Source organism: Camellia sinensis, chromosome 7, assembly GCF_055761805.1.
Source record: "Camellia sinensis isolate YWXY chromosome 7, ASM5576180v1, whole genome shotgun sequence".
Taxonomy (NCBI): Eukaryota; Viridiplantae; Streptophyta; class Magnoliopsida; order Ericales; family Theaceae; genus Camellia; species Camellia sinensis.
The window spans coordinates 102,729,763-102,748,678 of NC_138967.1; the positions used below are offsets into that span (position 1 = coordinate 102,729,763).

At 35.4% G+C, this 18,916-nt stretch overlaps 1 non-coding gene across 1 annotated transcript; it reads right to left on the reverse strand.

Moving 5' to 3' along the window:
* Positions 1-15,136: 15,136 nt before the first annotated feature.
* Positions 15,137-17,741, reverse strand: LOC114320104 (uncharacterized). Its single transcript, XR_014334644.1, has 4 exons — positions 17,512-17,741; positions 17,165-17,220; positions 16,630-16,682; positions 15,137-15,415 (listed from the first exon to the last, which is right to left on the reverse strand). It is a non-coding gene; the product is annotated as an uncharacterized LOC114320104 (transcript).
* Positions 17,742-18,916: the final 1,175 nt, after the last annotated feature.

An 18,916-nucleotide genomic window follows, 5' to 3' on the forward strand; every position in this document is an offset into this window, starting at 1 on the left:
ATATCAAGTCCCCACTGGGCGAACGGCCAGGGACTGGTGATAGAGCTTAACTCTTCAGCAGTCAGATGGGTTAACGGGGAGAACTTTTGGCACTGTTCACATTTTTCCACATAGCATTTGGCATCAGTTCTCATTGTCGGCCAATAATACCCCTGTGTTATAGCTCGATGGGCCAAGGAGCGCCCGCCAGAATGGGCACCACAACTGCCTTCATGTATTTCAGTCAGAAGCTCCTCGACTTTGTCCGGGTGTACACATTCCAAGTATGGACTAGAAAGGGATTTTTTATAAAGCTTTCCTTGCGGATCCAAGTAGTATCGCAGGGCTTCGTTTCGCAGCTTGTGCGCTTCTTTCTTGTCCGCTAGGAGCTGTTTGGAAGACAGGAATGCAGCAATGGGGTCCATCCAACTAGGTTCAGAAGACAGGAATGTAGCAATGGGGTCCATCCAATGCTCGGCTCCGAGATGAAACCTACTTCGATGGTCTGTTTAATCTCTGAGTTGATGGCGGAGGCTAGGCAAGCTTGGGCATCTGCATGTGTGTTCTGATCACGTGTTATCTGATTCAATTCATGATGGTTAAATTTTGCCAGCAAGGCGCTAGCCGATTTCATGTAAGCCGTCATACGGTCATTTTTGGCCGCGTACTCCCCCTTTAACTAATTGATCACCAGTTTTAAATCGCAAAATACAAGCAAACGCCGAGCACCCAGAAGATATGCATTCCGCAAACCGGCCAGAAGGGCTTCGTATTCGGCCTCGTTATTTGATGCTTCGAAGCCGAGTTTGACAGCCTGCTCAATTATTGCGCCGTCGGGAGCCACAATTACTACTCTGGCTCTGCTGCCCCGTTGACTGGATGACCCATCACAGTACAACTGCCAAATGTCCCCAACATAAATTCTCCAGTTCGGCTTAGGTCAAATTTCATTAGACGTGAAGTCGGTAAGACCCCCGGTGAATTCGGCCACAAAGTCAGCAAGCACCTGTCCCTTGATGGAGGTTCTAGGCAGAAACTAAATATCGTACTGGCCGAGTTCAAGAGCCCACTTTGAAACGCGCCCTGATGCTTCTGCACTACGGAGTACCGATCGGAGGGGGTGGTTTGTTAGCATCCCGATGGTATGACCCTGAAAGTAATGCATCAGCTTTCTTGCTGCCATGACAATGGCCAGAATGAGTTTTTCCAACGGAAGGTAGCGTGTTTCGGCGTCAACCATTGCCTTACTCACATAATACACTGGCCGCTGCTCCCTTAGTTCTTCCTTTATTAGTACGGCCCTGACGGCCTGGTCGGAAACTGCCAAGTACAAAATGAGTGGGTCACCTGTCGAAAGCGTTGTCAAGAGTGGAACTGATCAGAGGTAGGTCTTGAGGCCGTTGAAAATGACTTCGCACTCAGTGGACCATTCAAAAGCCTTTCCCTGTCGTAGTGTATGAAACAATTGTCGGCAGCGATCCGTTGAACGACTGATGAACCTATTGAGTGCGGCGGCCATCCCCTTAACTTTTGAACCTCCTTGACCGATCGAGGGGAGCCGAGTTCCAGGATTGCTGTGATTTGCCTTGGGTTGGCTTCGATTCCTTAGTGGTTGACAATGTAACCCAAGAATTTTCCAGAGCAGATCCCAAATGCACATTTGGAAGTGTTCAGCTTCATTCCATATTTGCGTAGAATGCTGAATGTCTCTTCCAGATCGGCTATATGATTCTGCTCTTCCTTGGACTTGACCACCATATTGTCAATGTACACTTCCATAGTGTGGTCTAGTTGCTCCTTGAAGATGGTGGTGACTAGTCTCTGGTAAGTTGCCCCTGCATTCTTCAGCCCAAAAGACATAACCTTATAGCAATAGATTCCTCTTGGGGTGAGGAATGCAGCTTTGTCTTGGTCCTCCGGATGCATGACAATTTGATGGTAGCCTCTGTAAGCATCAAGGAAGCTCATACGCTGATGACGTGCCATAGAATCTACAAGTTGGTCTATCCTGGGAAGAGGAAAACAATCTTTGGGACAGGCTTTGTTTAGGTCCGTGAAATCAACGCAGACTCGCCAAGTCCCATTTTTCTTCTTCACAACCACAGTGTTAGAGATCCATGTAGGGTAGGTCACTTCCCTGATTGCCCCGGCGTCAAGCAACCAGTCAACCTCTTCAACAACAACGGCAGTGTGCTCTGCGGCTGATCGCCGGCTTTTCTGAATGATCGGCTTGCATTTAGGGTCAACTTTTAAACGGTGCAGTGAAACAGACGGATCTACACCCGGCATCTCATAGGGAGTCCATGCAAATACATCAAGGTTGCCGAGCAGGAAGGAAATTAGCTGTGATAACCCTGTTCCGTATTTAGCTAATTGGTCCTTATTATGAATGTGATTATGTGTTTAATATGACTTTGTGTGCCATTATGTGAAAATATGTGATTTTGAATTTCTATATGTTCGCCGTAGGAATATCTATTTGATTACTTGCTTTGGAATTTAAATTGAAGGCCTTATCGACCGTAAAAAATCGAAATTGATTGTGCCATTGTGATTGGCATAATTTTTAGAGCCTACGGTGAAATTTAATTGAAAATTTTTTCGAATCAAAATAATTAGATTCAAAACGATTAATTAAGTGCCCAATTACTTAATATTAATAATTTTGACTAGTGGGACTTACATAAAAGGGCACAATGCACTCAATTCCTCTCTTTTATCCATTTAGGCTGAGATTTCTCTAGAGAGGGAGAGAGAGGGCTGGTTCCAGAGAGAGAGGAGGAGGAGTTATGCATTTTGATTCAAGATTGTGAAATTGGAAGTTAAAACTCAAAGAACATTGAGTGTTGGAAGCTCCTAGGTGAGTAATCAATTCTTGATTTATGAATTGAGTATGTAGTTTTGTGAAATCAAGTGGTATGGTAGCTCATGGCTAAGATTGAGCTGAATTTGAAGTTAAAATGAACATGCATATGCATAATTGTTACAATTTTGGGTGTTCTAGCATGTAGCATGTTAAATATGAAGAATGGAGCATCAAACCTTACATGCATGAGTAGTTTTGTGTAGCTTAATGATTTGGAGCATCATTTGTACCATTTGTAACATAAATGAAGTCAAAATTTGACATGCATGCATGATTGAAGAAGTTATGGAATTGGTATGAGGTTTGAATGTTTGGATTTTGATCATACGAAAGAAATGTCGATCTATTTGGGAATTAAATGATGACTTTGAACAATTTAGGGTCATACTTTTATACTCTCATGTAATGTAATGTGTTTGCATGTTTTTGAACTGAAATCGTGTGTTTTGAAACTTTTGAATGCCAAAATTCGGCTCAAGAACATTGCTAGAAAACCCAGAATTTTTGGTGTCTGCTCGAACGTGGAAACCGCCACTCGAGCGGGAAATATGTGCTCCCAGAAATTTTTGCAGACATGGTGTCCGCTCGAGCGGGGAATTTCACGCTCGAGCGGGGAGCTATGTAGCCAGACCTTCAGCTCGAGCGCCAGACTTCATGCTCGAGCGTAAATTCGATGCCTCCAGCACTTTTGCAGACCTCATAGGTCCGCTCGAGCAGCTAAGTCCACACTCGAGCGGGGACCCCATTTTCTGAAATTTTGAAAAGGCATTCTGTGTTTCGTTTTCTGTTCTCTTTCACTTCTGAGTACTCTTAGGCATACATTGAGCATTGTAAATGAGTTAAAAGAATAAGAATTAAGCCTAAAGAGGAATATGTGAATTAAGAACGGATTGAATCGGTTGTGACCCATATGTGTTATGTGATGTGTACGGTCAAGCTCCAGGGCAAATCAATCAGCCGATCACTGTGAGTAATATCTTAACAAAGATATCTGAAATATGTTATTGTCCAATTGCTTACGTCCATGTAAGTTTTATAAGATTCGTCGATTCCATTGGTGGACAATGTCTGCTATACCAAATGAATAGGCTAGAGGCCGTTTCGACAAGAATGAATGAATGGGCCAGAGGCCGTTTTGACAAGAGTGAATGGATGGGCCAGAGGTTAGTTTGACATCAATGAATGGGCCGGAGGCCAGTTTGACATCAATGAATGGGCCAGAGGCCAGCATGACATGAATTATAGTTGAATGGGCCAAAGGCCAGTTTGACATGAAAATCTGAATGAGCCAAAGGCCAATATGTTTGGAACCACAGTCACTTGACTTAAATTGTGTATATATATGTTAAATAGAATATGAATTGGGCCCAAGGCCGTTTGAAGCATGTTGTTCTACGTACCGTTTGTATAACTCCTTTATTTGATATTATTCACTGGGCTATCGCTCACGCTCACTCATGTATTTGTAGGTGAGCCAAGAGAAGTCCAAACCCAGCCCCAGCGAAGTATCGTGGAACAACAAAGGTTTTGAAGATTCAGACCTTGCGTCTCACGCACGAGACACGTCTTCGCCTTTTGTCATTTTTTTTTATGTTGTCATATTAGCGAAGTCTTTGAACATGTCTGTATATAGTTTTCATGGGTTGACTTAGTTTTGGATAATCCTGTCTGTGCAGAATTTTATGGTACTGTACTTCTGTTATGAGTTATTAATGTACATATGTATGGTTTGTTATGATGTGCCATGCAAGCAAAGCTCTATGGACAAAGTTTTAAGTTGCTTCCGTTTGGCCCCCGTTAACTCTGTTAAAATACGTCTGGTTTGGTTTGAGGCCGTAGGTAATCTCATGATTACTGGCCGGTTATGTCCTTAACCCACGGGGGCGGGTTCGGGTCATGACATTAGCTGCTGTCTGTCGGCTTGATTGAGGGAGGTGCCGACCATACAGAACCTGTCTGGGTTTCCGTTGATTTCAACTCGATCTAGGGCTTCCGTGGCCTTTTTATTTGGGAGCCGCCTAACATCGTCGAGGCTCTCCCGATCCGTCACCTCAATAGAGTTCACTTGCAACTCCTTTGGCGTCTTTTCAGCAAGGAGATAACATGTTTGTGCCAATTTCTGGGAGCCATAGATTTGCTCAATGCCGCGTTCTGTCGGGAAGAAGCACTCTCAATACACAATAAAGAAATTCTCACCACTTCTATAAAACTCATGCCCCATCAATTAATGCAATTTAATTGTCAAAACATCTAGAATTCATTCTCAACAATACAAGACCACCAATAAGCAACTTTTTAACCAAAGGAAGACTTATTAACTATTACCTGTTTAACTTGGAAAACAACAACACATTCACAATAATATCAACATTACCAATCTTCACAACAACTCCTCAAAACACATAAAATCATGATTCATCACAAATCTATTTCCCTCGGAATGCATTTAGACAAGTATATATATACACACAAGCGGGCATAAAGCTCTACACATAACAACGATACATTATGATGTCAAAACAACAATACATTACAATGCTATCGAATACTATCGTTGTCTTGGTCCAGACTATAGAAACTGATTCTACCCACGTTGAAGGCAATGAAACCTAACATGGCCTAACTGATTACACTTAGAACAAGTAGGTGGTCCCCTATTCTGTGACTATCTCAAAGTTTATGGGTTTGATTGGATCTCCAAAAGGACAAGTCCAATAAAACAAGTGCAAACTGAGGTTCAAACTGTGTCGGCGACTGAGATCTCGCTCGTCTCCATCTCTTACACAGTCTAGAATTCCCTCTAACGTTAGGAATTACTGATATGGTCTCTTCTTGTCCACCTTGACCAACTGTAATAACCCTCACCACTGATTACTGATAACCCTACTAATTACTGCTAAACTGTGACTGATTATGATAAGTAATTGAATCGACTGAAACACTGAACTGACTGATTGAACGTACTAGTTTAAACGCATGTCTATCTGTTTGATTGTTTAATTATATGTTCATGTTTTATGTTTAAACTGCAAATTGAAAGCCTTATCGGCGGCCGAATCTGAAATTGATTAGTGATATGCGTTAATCGTAATTTATGTGATTTTATGGCATATTTATCTGAATTGTGATTTTGTATGATTAAATTAGATTAAAATGAGCTAAATTACATAAGTCGCCCTATTTACGATATTGCCATCCTAGTGGCCCACTACCTAACACATTTGAGCCTTGCACTTGATCACATAAAATTTCTCCCTCAGCCATTTTAGAGGCCACAACCAACTAGAGTGAGAGAGTGAGAGAATAGGAGTGATTTCAACTTGATTTTGTGAATTGGCTTGAAGAACTTGAAGAATTGAAGTATAGATTGCAAATTGAGCTCCTAGACCTTGAATACAAGACTTAAGGTAGAGCATCCACCTTCTTGAACTTGTTTTAAAATTGATTCATGCATGGTTCTTGTGTCCTTAGTGATCTAAGCCTAGATTGAGCCTTATAATGTTGAATTGAAGCTTAATCTTTGCATGCATGGCATACTCTTACATCTTGAGGTTGTTCTTCATAAATTTGCCACATGCATGTTCATATCTTGAGTAAAGACTATGAATTTATCATGTCTTTGGAAGATTTGGCTCATTAGAGCATGTATTGAAGCTTGGAAGCTAGTTAAAGTCTTGCATGTTCAATTTAAGTCATGTTCATGAAAATTGGTTTGAATTGGATTTATTTGAACTACCTTTGGGCTTTGATTTTACAAATTGAGCTTTGAAACATGTTATATTATGGGTTTTGAAGTGTTTTCCAGGAAATGGGCCCAAAAGAATCGAATTTGGTTCATTTGAAGTTGATTTTGAGCTTGAGGTTTAAATCTGGGAGTTCCAGATTTTGAACTCACACTCGAGTGGGGTGACTGGTGCTCGAGCGTGAAATTCGTGCTCCCAGCACTTTGCATTGTTTTGAAGTTCGCTCGAGCGGAACAATTGACGCTCGAGTGGGACATTGTGTCTTACGCTTGAGCGGGTGTCGAGCGCCCAATCGAGCGTGATTTTCACACATCCAACACTTTTGACTGTTTTGCAGTACGCTTGAGCGGGTAAGTCTACGCTCGAGCGGGTAAGTCTACGCTCGAGCAGAAACCTTTGTCTGCATGTCCGCTCGAGCGGAGTAACCTATGCTCGAGCGTGAACCCTATTTTCTGAAAATTCTGAAAATGTTTTTCAAGTGCATCTTTGCATCCTCATTTCATCCTAGTCATTCCTAGGCCTAGTTTAAGGTATCTTAATGAGGATATAGATGTAGAACCACACCGAGGCAAATTAGGGATTAAGTTACTATTTTCCCAACTGTATAGCGTAGTTTGTGTTCACTCTGTAACTGTGTAGGGTTGGCGTCTGAGGACGCGCTCTAGCTTAACTGTAGCCCAGAACTCTGTGAGTAACAACTGTGTAAAGATATGTTCAAATATGATTATCTTCTGAACAATTGAACTGTACTGTTTTCTGAAATGATACTGTTACTAAATGAATGATGTCCTAATTGTGAACTGTATTGTGGCATCTTTAGCAACCTACTGTTATTGTATTGTACTGCTACTGTCACAGAGATCTCTGTCGGTTCCCATGTTGGAACCACTACTGTTTACTGATATGATGGCCATCAACTGACTGTTCGGTCTGATAAGACCTACTGTACTGTTTTGCTACTGGATGTACCACATATGACTGTAACGACTGAATAACTGATATACTGATTGAAATGATTGTTTTCAATACTGTAAGGACATTCATTCTTAACCCCTTTACGCATTATGTTATTCACTGGGCTTTAGCTCACTGCTCATATATACATGTAGGTGTACAGGCACTGGACCGTTGCTAGAAGCGTCAGGGTAAACTCCAGTTTTGTCAAGCCAACCTATGTGCCTCACTGCGAGGTTCCGAGTCTGTTCAAGCTAAGGCTATGGGGGTGTTTTAGTTTCTCCCTTTCTGTTCTGTTTTTGTATAGACTGTATACACTGTTACTGTACTATTTTAATAGGGATTAAGTCCCTGTCCTGAACGATTGTAAATGTTGTACATATTGTTTTGCACTGATTGTATATATGTATGAAAAGTCTTTTTGCATACAGACTGTCACAGCTCATTGGACATTGTTTATTTACTGATTTGGGTTCTGTCATGCCCCTGTACTATGTATTACTATTTCACTGTTAAGCAGGCCTTCGGTAATCTCGAATTACTGGCCGGTTATGGTGCTAAACCCATAGGGGCGGGTTTGGGTCATGACACCAACCTCCAAAATAATGGCCTCCACATGGGCTACCGCCTTTACAAGTTTTTGATAGTCTCTATGCATAACTCCAACTACTTTTTCTTGAATATCATCACAATCGCCTCTCAAACTCAATACAATGACGCTCTTTTATCGCTATCAATTGCAAACTTAGATAAACCAGTGAACCTCGCCTCAAACTATGCCAAACGAGTAATATCCTAGTGCAACTCAACAAGCTGTTTCCGTAACTCAACAAGCTGTTTCCTCAACCTTTCCCTGAGTGGATGGAGGAAAATACTTGGCCAAAAAGGCCTTGATGAATGCAACCCATGTAGTGCCTATAGTAGATCTTGCGTTCTTCCACCAATACCCTGCATCTCCTTTTAGTTGGAAACTAGCTAATGCAACCCTTAACTCATCTTCTTCAATCCTCAATATCTCGAAAGTCTTAGTGACTTGTTCTAACCAAACCTCTGCCTTTAACGGATCGTTCCCTACAATGAATTTTGGTGGGTTGAAGTGAAATAACTCCTTAGTTAGTTTAAGGGAACAAGAATCATCCCTCTTATTGTGTGTTAGAGCTTCCCTAACTGCCCTTACAATCTTGCATGCAACTTTCTCGCCCTCAGTCAATGCTGCTGAAGTAGGTGCTACTGGAACTGTTGTGCCCCTATCGGCATCACTATTCCCATGTCGACTTTATTTTCTTGTCCCAACATTCTATAAAAGACAACCAAACTTAGTAAATAGCTATAATCTTCCCCTAAGACCCTCACTCAAAACAACTAAGTTACTAGATACACTTAACATAAAATCACATAGCATATAAGCAATTTAAACACGTAACCACATAATCGAGTCAACTCTATAAGGATAACGACTTGTCCCAGAACTCTCAGGGAATGCTCACCAGAACCACATCGATCAAACGCGTTTCTAATGAGACCTCAAAGCAAGTTAACTGACTACAAGCATTATCTCTAAAACTTAACCCCATACTCACAAAAATGCAACACACAATATTGTAATACCTAATCTATCTATAAGCAAACATCTTCACCAAGTGAAGTATAACCATTGTGTTAAAAATCACTTCCCACGAACCCAATGTGTTCAAATTCAGTTAGCTCTGATACCAAGTAGTAACACCCCAAACTTTATTACTCTATTTCATTACCCAATTTCTTATTAGAGTCCAATTATACAACATGAATGCGGAAGCAAGATTACAAATGAATAAATAGTGATGTTCTCTCTCATATATATTACAAATGATAAAACATTCAAATACATAATATTACAACACATGCCCGTAGACTTACATATAAAGTTACAGATTAAATAGATTGCCATGAATAGCAATACTTTTTTTTATAGTACATGAATATTTTCCCAACCATCAATTCATATCTAGAACATAACAAAATAACTCCTTGGTTCTTAGACGACGCATCCAACTCTGCACCTAAAAATTATTAAACCATTAGGATGAACAAAAAGATCCAGTAGAGATATACAATGATTCGAAACAATGACACTTAATAGATAAAAATGATCATGATACTCAATATTATACACTATAGAAGGCGCCGCTTTTATATTCAAAATACACATACCTGTGTATATTTTTTTCAAAGAGAAACCCCTTTCAACATTTCAAGAAAAAATCATTTTATTATTATTATTTATTTATAGAATTAGTAGTCGTTATTCGTATTTCAAAATAATTTCCTCAACTCCATTTGGTTTCACAAAATGTTTTCACATGTTGTCGATTTCTTTCTAACTTTATGCATTAAGTCATCAATAACCTATCTTCCATTATCACCAATCAATTCGTTTCACAAAATCATATAACTAATTATAATCTAAATAACAATTTTCAAAACATACTAATCACATCCATTAATTGCTCATCACAGAACTACCAACATCCCACATGTTATTTAACAATAGAATATCCTTATATATTCCCACATATACTGACCTTGGCACATAAGGGCAATTGGGCACCTTGCAATCCATTTCAATAAAATCGACTACAACGAGTCACCAATCCATAACACGCTTTAATGTGCGCAAACCGGAAGGTAGTGGAACCTTTGTCAATGAGCCATGCTTTACTAGTCACAAGCCGAAAGGAAACAGACCCTTCGCATTTCTCAATCATTTTCACAACATTAAAATTTCACATATAATCATCAACACATAATACACATAGCCTATTCATTAACAATCAGCAACATATAGTGCTTGGATAACATGAAACGATTCTCATAACATTCCACACTTCCAATATCATCAACAATCAAAACAATACATAACTTTCGTCACTAATTTCCATAGATCTCCAACTCTCAACAAGCCCGAGTTTACATCTCTTCTAGGTCACATTCTTAATGTTCAAAAGAATCCCCATAACTCAAAAGAAACATCAAGAGTCTCATTGTTCAACATTATCGAATAATTAAAGTTAGAACTCTTGATTGAATCTTCTTGAACATGTCATTTGATTATTTACTAATTTGATTTGCTAACATTTATAGCACAAACCAATTTCATGAAAATTTTCTTAGATGTATTTTTTATTTATATTAATTAAATTAGTTTAATAAATCATGAATCAACCACAAACTTATTCCTCCAAAATTATTAATTTAATCAAACAATTAGGGCTTTTTACTCAAAGCATCAAAATCATGTTCCATTAACTTCATGTTCTCAAAATCAACATTAAAAAGTAAGATTTACTCTTTGGATTCAAAATACTAACACACATCTATATGCCTTTCAAAAATCTCTTCTCAAACTCATGATTTTATGCAATAGAAAAATACAACAAGTCTATTTATAGCAAGGTATTGAAGAGAAGTAAGGAAATTCCTACCTCTTGAAGCAAAGAGAAGAACCTAGAATACTCAATGACGATGAAATCACAAACTTCTTGGATCAAAAGAAAGCGCTTGACGAGATCTTCAATCTATGTCAAAGGACCAAGGTGAAGAGAGGGGCCAAAGTGAGTAGATCTAGATATGTAAGTGAAAAAGTTTGAGTTTAGAGAGAGAAAAGAGAGATCACGGTGTAACTACAGAAAAGAGAGAGAAAGAGAAAAGAAAAAAAATATATGGAAAGAGCGTTTGGGGGCCTATTTATAGTTCTAGGGCAATAATATAATATTAGCTCTAAAGTCAACCCAAATAATAAGTCAAAACCCCCCAAAAGTAGGGTCCAACTCACGAGAGGATTTCAGAATTTTATTGTCAAGTGTCGACACCAAGAAGAGCGGTGTTGACACTGGAAAACAATGGTAAAACACTTATGTTTGAAACAGACCGGGTGTTGACACCACCAAACCCTGGTGTCGACACTAGAAGGCAGTCTTGTAAAATTTCAAACCTAGGTCCAACAGTGTCGACTCCAACAAGTCCCGATGTCAACCCCAGAAAGCAAAAACAAGAGAGAAAAGGAAAAAAAGGCTATGTCGACCCTAGGAAGGCTAGTGTCGACACCCTGAATGAAATTTCAAGGTTCAAAAAGATTCATTGACATTACCAAATGCAAAAGAACAAATCTACCATAGTCTAGATCGAATTTTCACCCAACCAACACAACAATACAACTCTCAAAGAATCTCCACACTGGAAGAACAAGAATTAAACACACGTTCTGATGGTTTAAAGAACAAAAGTGTTACAACAGTTTCGCGGATTGGCAAAGTTCCTAGCAAAGTCAATGCTTATTGTTGTATAGTTTCGTATAATTTTGGCTTTAGTTTTGTTTGCCTTTTTTTTTTTTTTTTCTTTTTAATCTTCTTGCTTATGGTTGATTTGTATTGTGGGATTGTAATATCTTACTAAGTTGGTGTATGCTTGTTTCTTAGTGATATGGTGTAACTTTTGTTCCAAAAAAGAAAAAGAAAAATGAAGTGGGTCAAAGCATGGACCCGTGATTTATTTGAAGTTTTTAGTCAATTGAGCAAGCTTAAAGCCGTACAAATGAACTTACATGGACCCGTGATGTATTAAGTGAAACGGTTTCCTATTTTTATTAGGTTAGGTTTAGGGTTTTATGATAAATACATGTAAACTGATTGTGGAAGATCATTCATTCAATCTTTATATTTTAATACATAATTTTTTCTTTCTATTTTATAGAGTTCTAATCTTCTTTACTAAGGCTAGAGGTGAAACCTCAATGAATTCTTTGTAAGTATTTTATGATTCAATGATGACTTATATTGTTAAATTACATTGATTGATTGGTTTAAATATTTTTGGTAAAAGCTTCTGCTCTATCATAGATTCTGAGCATGGTAGAAGTTTGGTATTCCCTGCGAATCAAATAACTAGTTTTTATAGTGTAATTTGGGAAAGAAGAAAGAAGATGGAAAAATATGTATTGAATTGAATCAAAATGACAATGAGTACAAGGTCTTTCATATATTGAAGGACAAGGCTAAGTATAGAAAGAAAATTAACCTATATATGGTAATACAATAAAATCAAATCATATAATCTATATATGGAATTACATATATCCTAATGTATTAGTATGATATTATTCTAATATCTAATATATTCTAACATTCCCCCTCAAACTCAAGGTGGTTGAGTAGATGCCTACTTGAGTTTTGAAAGTAAAGTATGATAACATCCAGGTGGACATGATTTGGTAAACCTATCAGTAGTCTAATCGAGAGAGGAAACAAAATGAAGGTAAACAGTACCACGAACAACATGTTCACAAATAAAGTGATAATCACAAATAAAGTGATAATCGATCTCAATGTGTTCGGTACGATCATGAAATACATCATTGTGGGCAATTTGAATGGCACTATGATTGTCACAACAAAGAACAATAGCAGAGGAATGAGTAATCCCCAAATCTTCAAGTAACTAGTGAAGCCATAACAATTCTTGCGTAGTATCTGCAAGAGCACAATATTCAAGCTTAGTACTAGATCTGGAAACAACAATTTGTGTCTGGCTGCACCGAGAAATCAAGGAATCACCAAAAAGAAACAATATCCAGTAGTAGAACGATAATCAGTAGGATCATCGGCCCAGTCAGCATTGAAATATGCATGCAACTCCAAGGTGGAATAAACAGAATAATGGAGTCTGTGAAATGGAGTACCTTTTACGTATCAAAGAATACAATGAATAGCAGCATAATGAGTAGAGCGTGGGGATGCCAAAATGTGATAATCCTACTCCGTATTATACTTTAATTATACTTGTGAATATGTGTTGGTAAGAAGAAGAAAAGAGAGGAACGATTAAGTGGATTGGAAGTTAATTTGATGTAACTGCCCTTTTCTGCCTCCAATTTTGATCATTGAAAAAAATGAGGGAAATTTTGGTGGGGCAAGCGAAAATCGAGGAGACAATGAAGCGAAAAGAAGATTAGTGCATTTAATGCTTCTGACCCAATCACAGGAGGACATCTGTCTACAATCAACTCATTCAAAAGAAAGTGGCGAGCAAGAAGCTCCACGGCAGATGAATCATGCCGACCACACAATACAAGCACTGGGCTTGAATTAGAGCTCGGGGGGGGCAATTGGTATAACCAAAATTAAAACCCATGTTGATCAGCAATGTTTTAGCAAGTTATAATAGGGGTGGGTGCTGATGGGCAAGGGCCCCATACATGCAATAGCAAGATTCTAATTTGCCGAGTTGTATGAGGCATCGGCAAAGAGCATGAGTGCCAAAGAAGGAACCAATAAAAGGTGATTACGAGAAAAGAAGATGTCACATCATTAGAAGAAGACTAAATGAGATGTGGCATACACAGACCAAGGACAATGATACAGGAACAAGAGACTTCTATAAGTAGAAGACCCAGATCTAAAGCAAAGGTATGAAAAAACTAAGAATAACACAAAAGACAAAGAAGAAAGAATACTATATGGGAAAACAAGGTATCAATAAAATCTTCAGGGGGTTCACTCTGCGTATCACCCCGCCGGAACCTGTTTGTTGTTTGTAGGTACACAACATAAAGAGGATCATTCTCTAGGTGACAGCAAGGCATAAACATCGACTTACCAGAATTACTTTTAATTTTATGTTACTAATTTTCTTTTAATTTAACTATTATTTTTAATATCAAAATGAGTATTTATTTTACTATTTTACAATTTAATATATATGATACACAATTATTATATGATAATTACATTTCTATAATAGGATAGAACTAAAATTATAAAAATATACAAATAATTTAACTAAAATTAATATATATAATTATTCAAGAAATAGTGTCAATATTATCAAAATAAATAATTAAAATCATACTTTAATTTTAATTTTCAATTAAAATTAAAATTATTCTTTTATAATACACATTGTACAATCAAATATTTTATTTTTTAAAAAACAACATGTGCTATACACGGGTCAACTACTAGTTTTAATAATATATTAACAATTTAGGGTTTTATTTAATATTGTATGAAATTTAAGAATTTTGTTCAACAATGTTAAAATATGCATAGCTCTTTGTTAGTTTTTATCTAAAAAGTCACTGAAAGTAAATTTATCATTTGAACAGTTAGGATAACTAAAGAGCAATTACCTCATTATGTAATAAGCAAATTCTATTAAATGACCTAACTTAAGGTTAACAGTGAAAAAATCTTGATAATAATCTTAAAGGAAAAGGTAAATTAGCTGAGATTTTTTTAAAATATAGATTACCCTCTGTGATTTGAAAAATTATAAATATTCTCCTGACATAATTTTTTATTTAACAGAATTAACTGAAAAAATAAAATTTATAATTGTTCTCTTATACAATAATAAAATCATCTAAATTATTAATTGAAACATATTTCTAACATCATTAAAAAATGTTAATTGACTTGAAAATTTATTAATAAATGGAGTAATTTGTTATGAAATTAGAAACCTTAAGGGATGAAATGTAATTTCCAGAACTACAAGGAGCGATTTGTATTTTACTCAAACGTTAATGAATGTATTTATAATTTACCTTAAAGAACAATCAATTTTATTAATAAAATCAGAGGAAAAATTCCTGTAATTATGCAAAACTTCAAGAGAAATAAGTATAATTAGCCAAATATCAAAGATCATAATCACACCAACACATTGTATATTTAACACTTTTATTTATTATGCTTTTTCTTTGCAGATATTATTCGCATAGGTTTGGCTGCCCCATGTCTTAAAAGCTATCCATAAGTGTTCTCTTCGGCGTAGCTCATATAAAGACAGCCATCTTCCCGCTTATTTGCCTGATAAATTTCGGCCATCGACAGAGCTGCATTCAACAAATCATTGTTTCAGACAATGCTTGGTTATCATTTTTCAAAAACACTTTTCAGAAAATTCTACTTTTTTTATTTTTCGTATTTTTTTATTTTTACTGAATTTTTTTTAATATTTTGAGTAATTTTTTTAGTTTTTAAACATACCTAACATACATATTCCTAAAAAGTAAAAAAAATTGAAAAAAAACCTTTTAAAAATTCACTAAATACCAAAAATATAAAAAAAATACGAGAATTCAATACATTTTTTGTATTTTTATGTATTTATTAATTTTTAAAAATATTTTTTCACAAATTTTTTACTTTTTAGATACATCTAAGTAAGATGCATCTAAAAAAGTAAAAAAAATGTTTAAAATTTTAAAAATATTCACTAAAAACAAAAAAAAAAACACAAAAATTAAAAAACTCAGTTTTTAAAAAACTTAATTCAAAAAACTCAAATCAAACACAATTGTGAGACGGAGGGTTGGTTAGATGGTTGCGAGTAGCAATAGTAAAGATATTTTGTACTTTTTTGAATATCTCTCAATACTTGTCATCTTTCTATACCTTTAATTTTATATTTTTAAAGAATATTTTTTTTTTACTGGTAAAAAAAAAATAAATCATTGTTTCAGACAAATTTTTTTTTTTTTTTTTTCTTCAAAGAAAATTTTAAGAGTGTTTGATTTACTGGAGTGGAGTGAAATGAAACGAACATTCTATCACAATGTCAAATCTTTTATTTGGAATGAGTGAGTCTAAGGAATGAATATTTCATTCTGTTTTATCTTATTTTAGTAAATCAAATGGAGCATAAAGATCAAAAGGAAGAAAAGTACGAATCTCACCAGTAGCGATCACAAAATTCCTAAGGAGGATAATCATAGCCTTTTCAGGTTTGATCTTAAACGTCTTCCGTATGACACACATAAACTGGCCTACAGACATATCAGTAGGAACCAAGAATCTACACATCCCAAAAGAAATAAGAAAGATATATTTGATATCATAAAAATTGAAAGTTATTATTAGACTCAACACATACAAAAATTGAAAGGTGTGAAATAAGAAAGGTTGATCATAGCCTTTTCAGGTTTGATCATGGCATACCCGCATTTATATTTTGGAAATCATTTATATAACCAAAATACTATGAAATATGAATTGCATTCAAAATGTGTGAAATAAAAATAAATGTAAAAGTAGATATAATACTCACTTTTTTCTAGGCATGTCAAGTATCTCACTTCCTTCAGCCTTTTCCAGAATCACCTACACCTCAGAAGCAACCACGTTATAACCTAATCTTAACATTATGTTTGGATTTTGAATTTGTGGAGAGAAAGAAAGAGAAGAAAAAAGAAATGAAATGAAAATTCAATGAAACAAGCGAAATCCCTTTCTTTTGTTTTAGTTGGTTTAGAAAAAAATAAGAAGAATATAATATGTATTTGTTTAATATATATATAATTTTGTTTGGTTGTTCATATCAATTTTAAAAAGTAAATCCAAAATATCCAAACATAACCTAATGCTGTGCTTGGTTGAGGTATTTTAGGAGGGATTTGGAAAGGAAAATAGAAAAGGTAGGTGAAATGTGAATAAATCATGTCTATATTTCACATAGTTTCACACACCTTTTTCCTTTCCCTTTCCAAATCCCTTTCTAAATCTCCCAACCAAATACAGTATAAATGTAACACACAAAACAAAGTATGAGCATTGCAAACATGAATACGATGAAAATAACTTACCGGAATTCCATCCCGTTGCTCATCTTTAATAGAAGCAATTTCTCTGTGCCGCATTTCTGGCATATAAAAATAAACAAACTTTTAACATAAAAATAAGTATTAAATAAAAAAATGGCTTGCACCAAACGAACTTAATCAAAATACATCTTGAGAATAAGTAGTATTATGATTAATTACAGTTAGCACTTCTGCACTTTCATTGTAATAACACATTCCTCATTTCACTTTTAATAATCAATCAATCATTCTAAGTTAGAGTCAGGATTCCTCAAGATTGATGACAGTAATCCCAAAAGCACACCATAAAAGTGGAGGCAAATCAATTTTAAAAATGAATAAAAATTTACCCAGAGGGTGCTGCAACCTCGGGGAGCTTTTTTTAGCCATGGATATAGATGACTCTTTAATCACCGAAACTGTGCAGAGGAATCAGTAGACTATGAAGATGATGAAAAATAAGAAGAGACAGAGGCATATAAGACCCTAAATCTCTACGATAGAAGATGATCATTAATTTCTGACAGGATTTTAATAGCAAATCAAAACTAAGAAGAAAATTTCTCTTAGCCGAAACGCCGGCAACAACAGTCACAAGTGACAAAAGGCTGGCTTTGGTATTATCGAACAGCCATGCTAGGTATCATGAAAAACCTTTCATGAAAATAATCATGAAAGCTTCGTGACCCTTGGATTACACTTAGAATAAAACACCACACACTAATCAAGGTAATTCAAAAATCATAAATTTTTCATGATCATTTTCATAACAAAATTTTCATGATCCCTAACTTTTCCCATAATCGAAATGGTAAATCACATTTACCTTCCACTAATTTTCACCAGTAATTACTTCTACTTAAATTTTATTTTAATCTATCATATTTCAACTTTTATTCAAATTTTACAGGACAGGTAAATTGAAATACAAGTTAAAATCAAAAGAGATAAATGTTGCAACTAGAAAATGATAGATAAAAAATAAATAAAATTTACGTATGTTAGGCTATCTAAATTGTCAATCTAAACCATCTAAACTTTATTAATATAATGTAAAGATCTCTCTACTCTATTATCAATTAATTTTGAGTTAGATACTTTAATATAGTATCTGAGTTGGGTCATGGATGGCTTCTCACCTCCATGTGCTACCAGAGGCTTTAACAAAGTAAAAATTAAAAGGATAAATTACGCTAACACTTCCCGAAGTTTCTGTCTAATATAGATATTTCCTCACATTTAAAAAATTACACTTACTCTCTTGTCAGGTTAAAATGACATAATTGCCCCTTAACCTTTATACGTATAAAATAATAAAATAATTGAGATATTTTGTTTATGTTATTTCAAAGAAAATAACAATCATATTTTTTTGGTTTAATTGACACAAAAAACTGGAATTTTTTTTTTTATTTTTCGTATTTTTTCTTTTTACTAAATTGTTTTAATATTTTAAGCAATTTTTTTATTTTTTAGATACACCTAATCTAAATATACTTAAGAAATATAATATTTTGTGATTTTTTTAATTCAACAAATACAAAAAATATAAAAATACAAAAATTCAATACATTATCTTATTTTGTGTATTCAATAGATTTTTTTTTTAAAAAAAAAATTGTACAAATTTAATATTTTTTAAATTTATTTAGATTAAATTGATCTGATCTAATCTAGATATAATGGTCGAAATAAAAATAAAAAATTATATTTATATATAAAAATTTATACAAAAAATATCATAAAAATATTGTG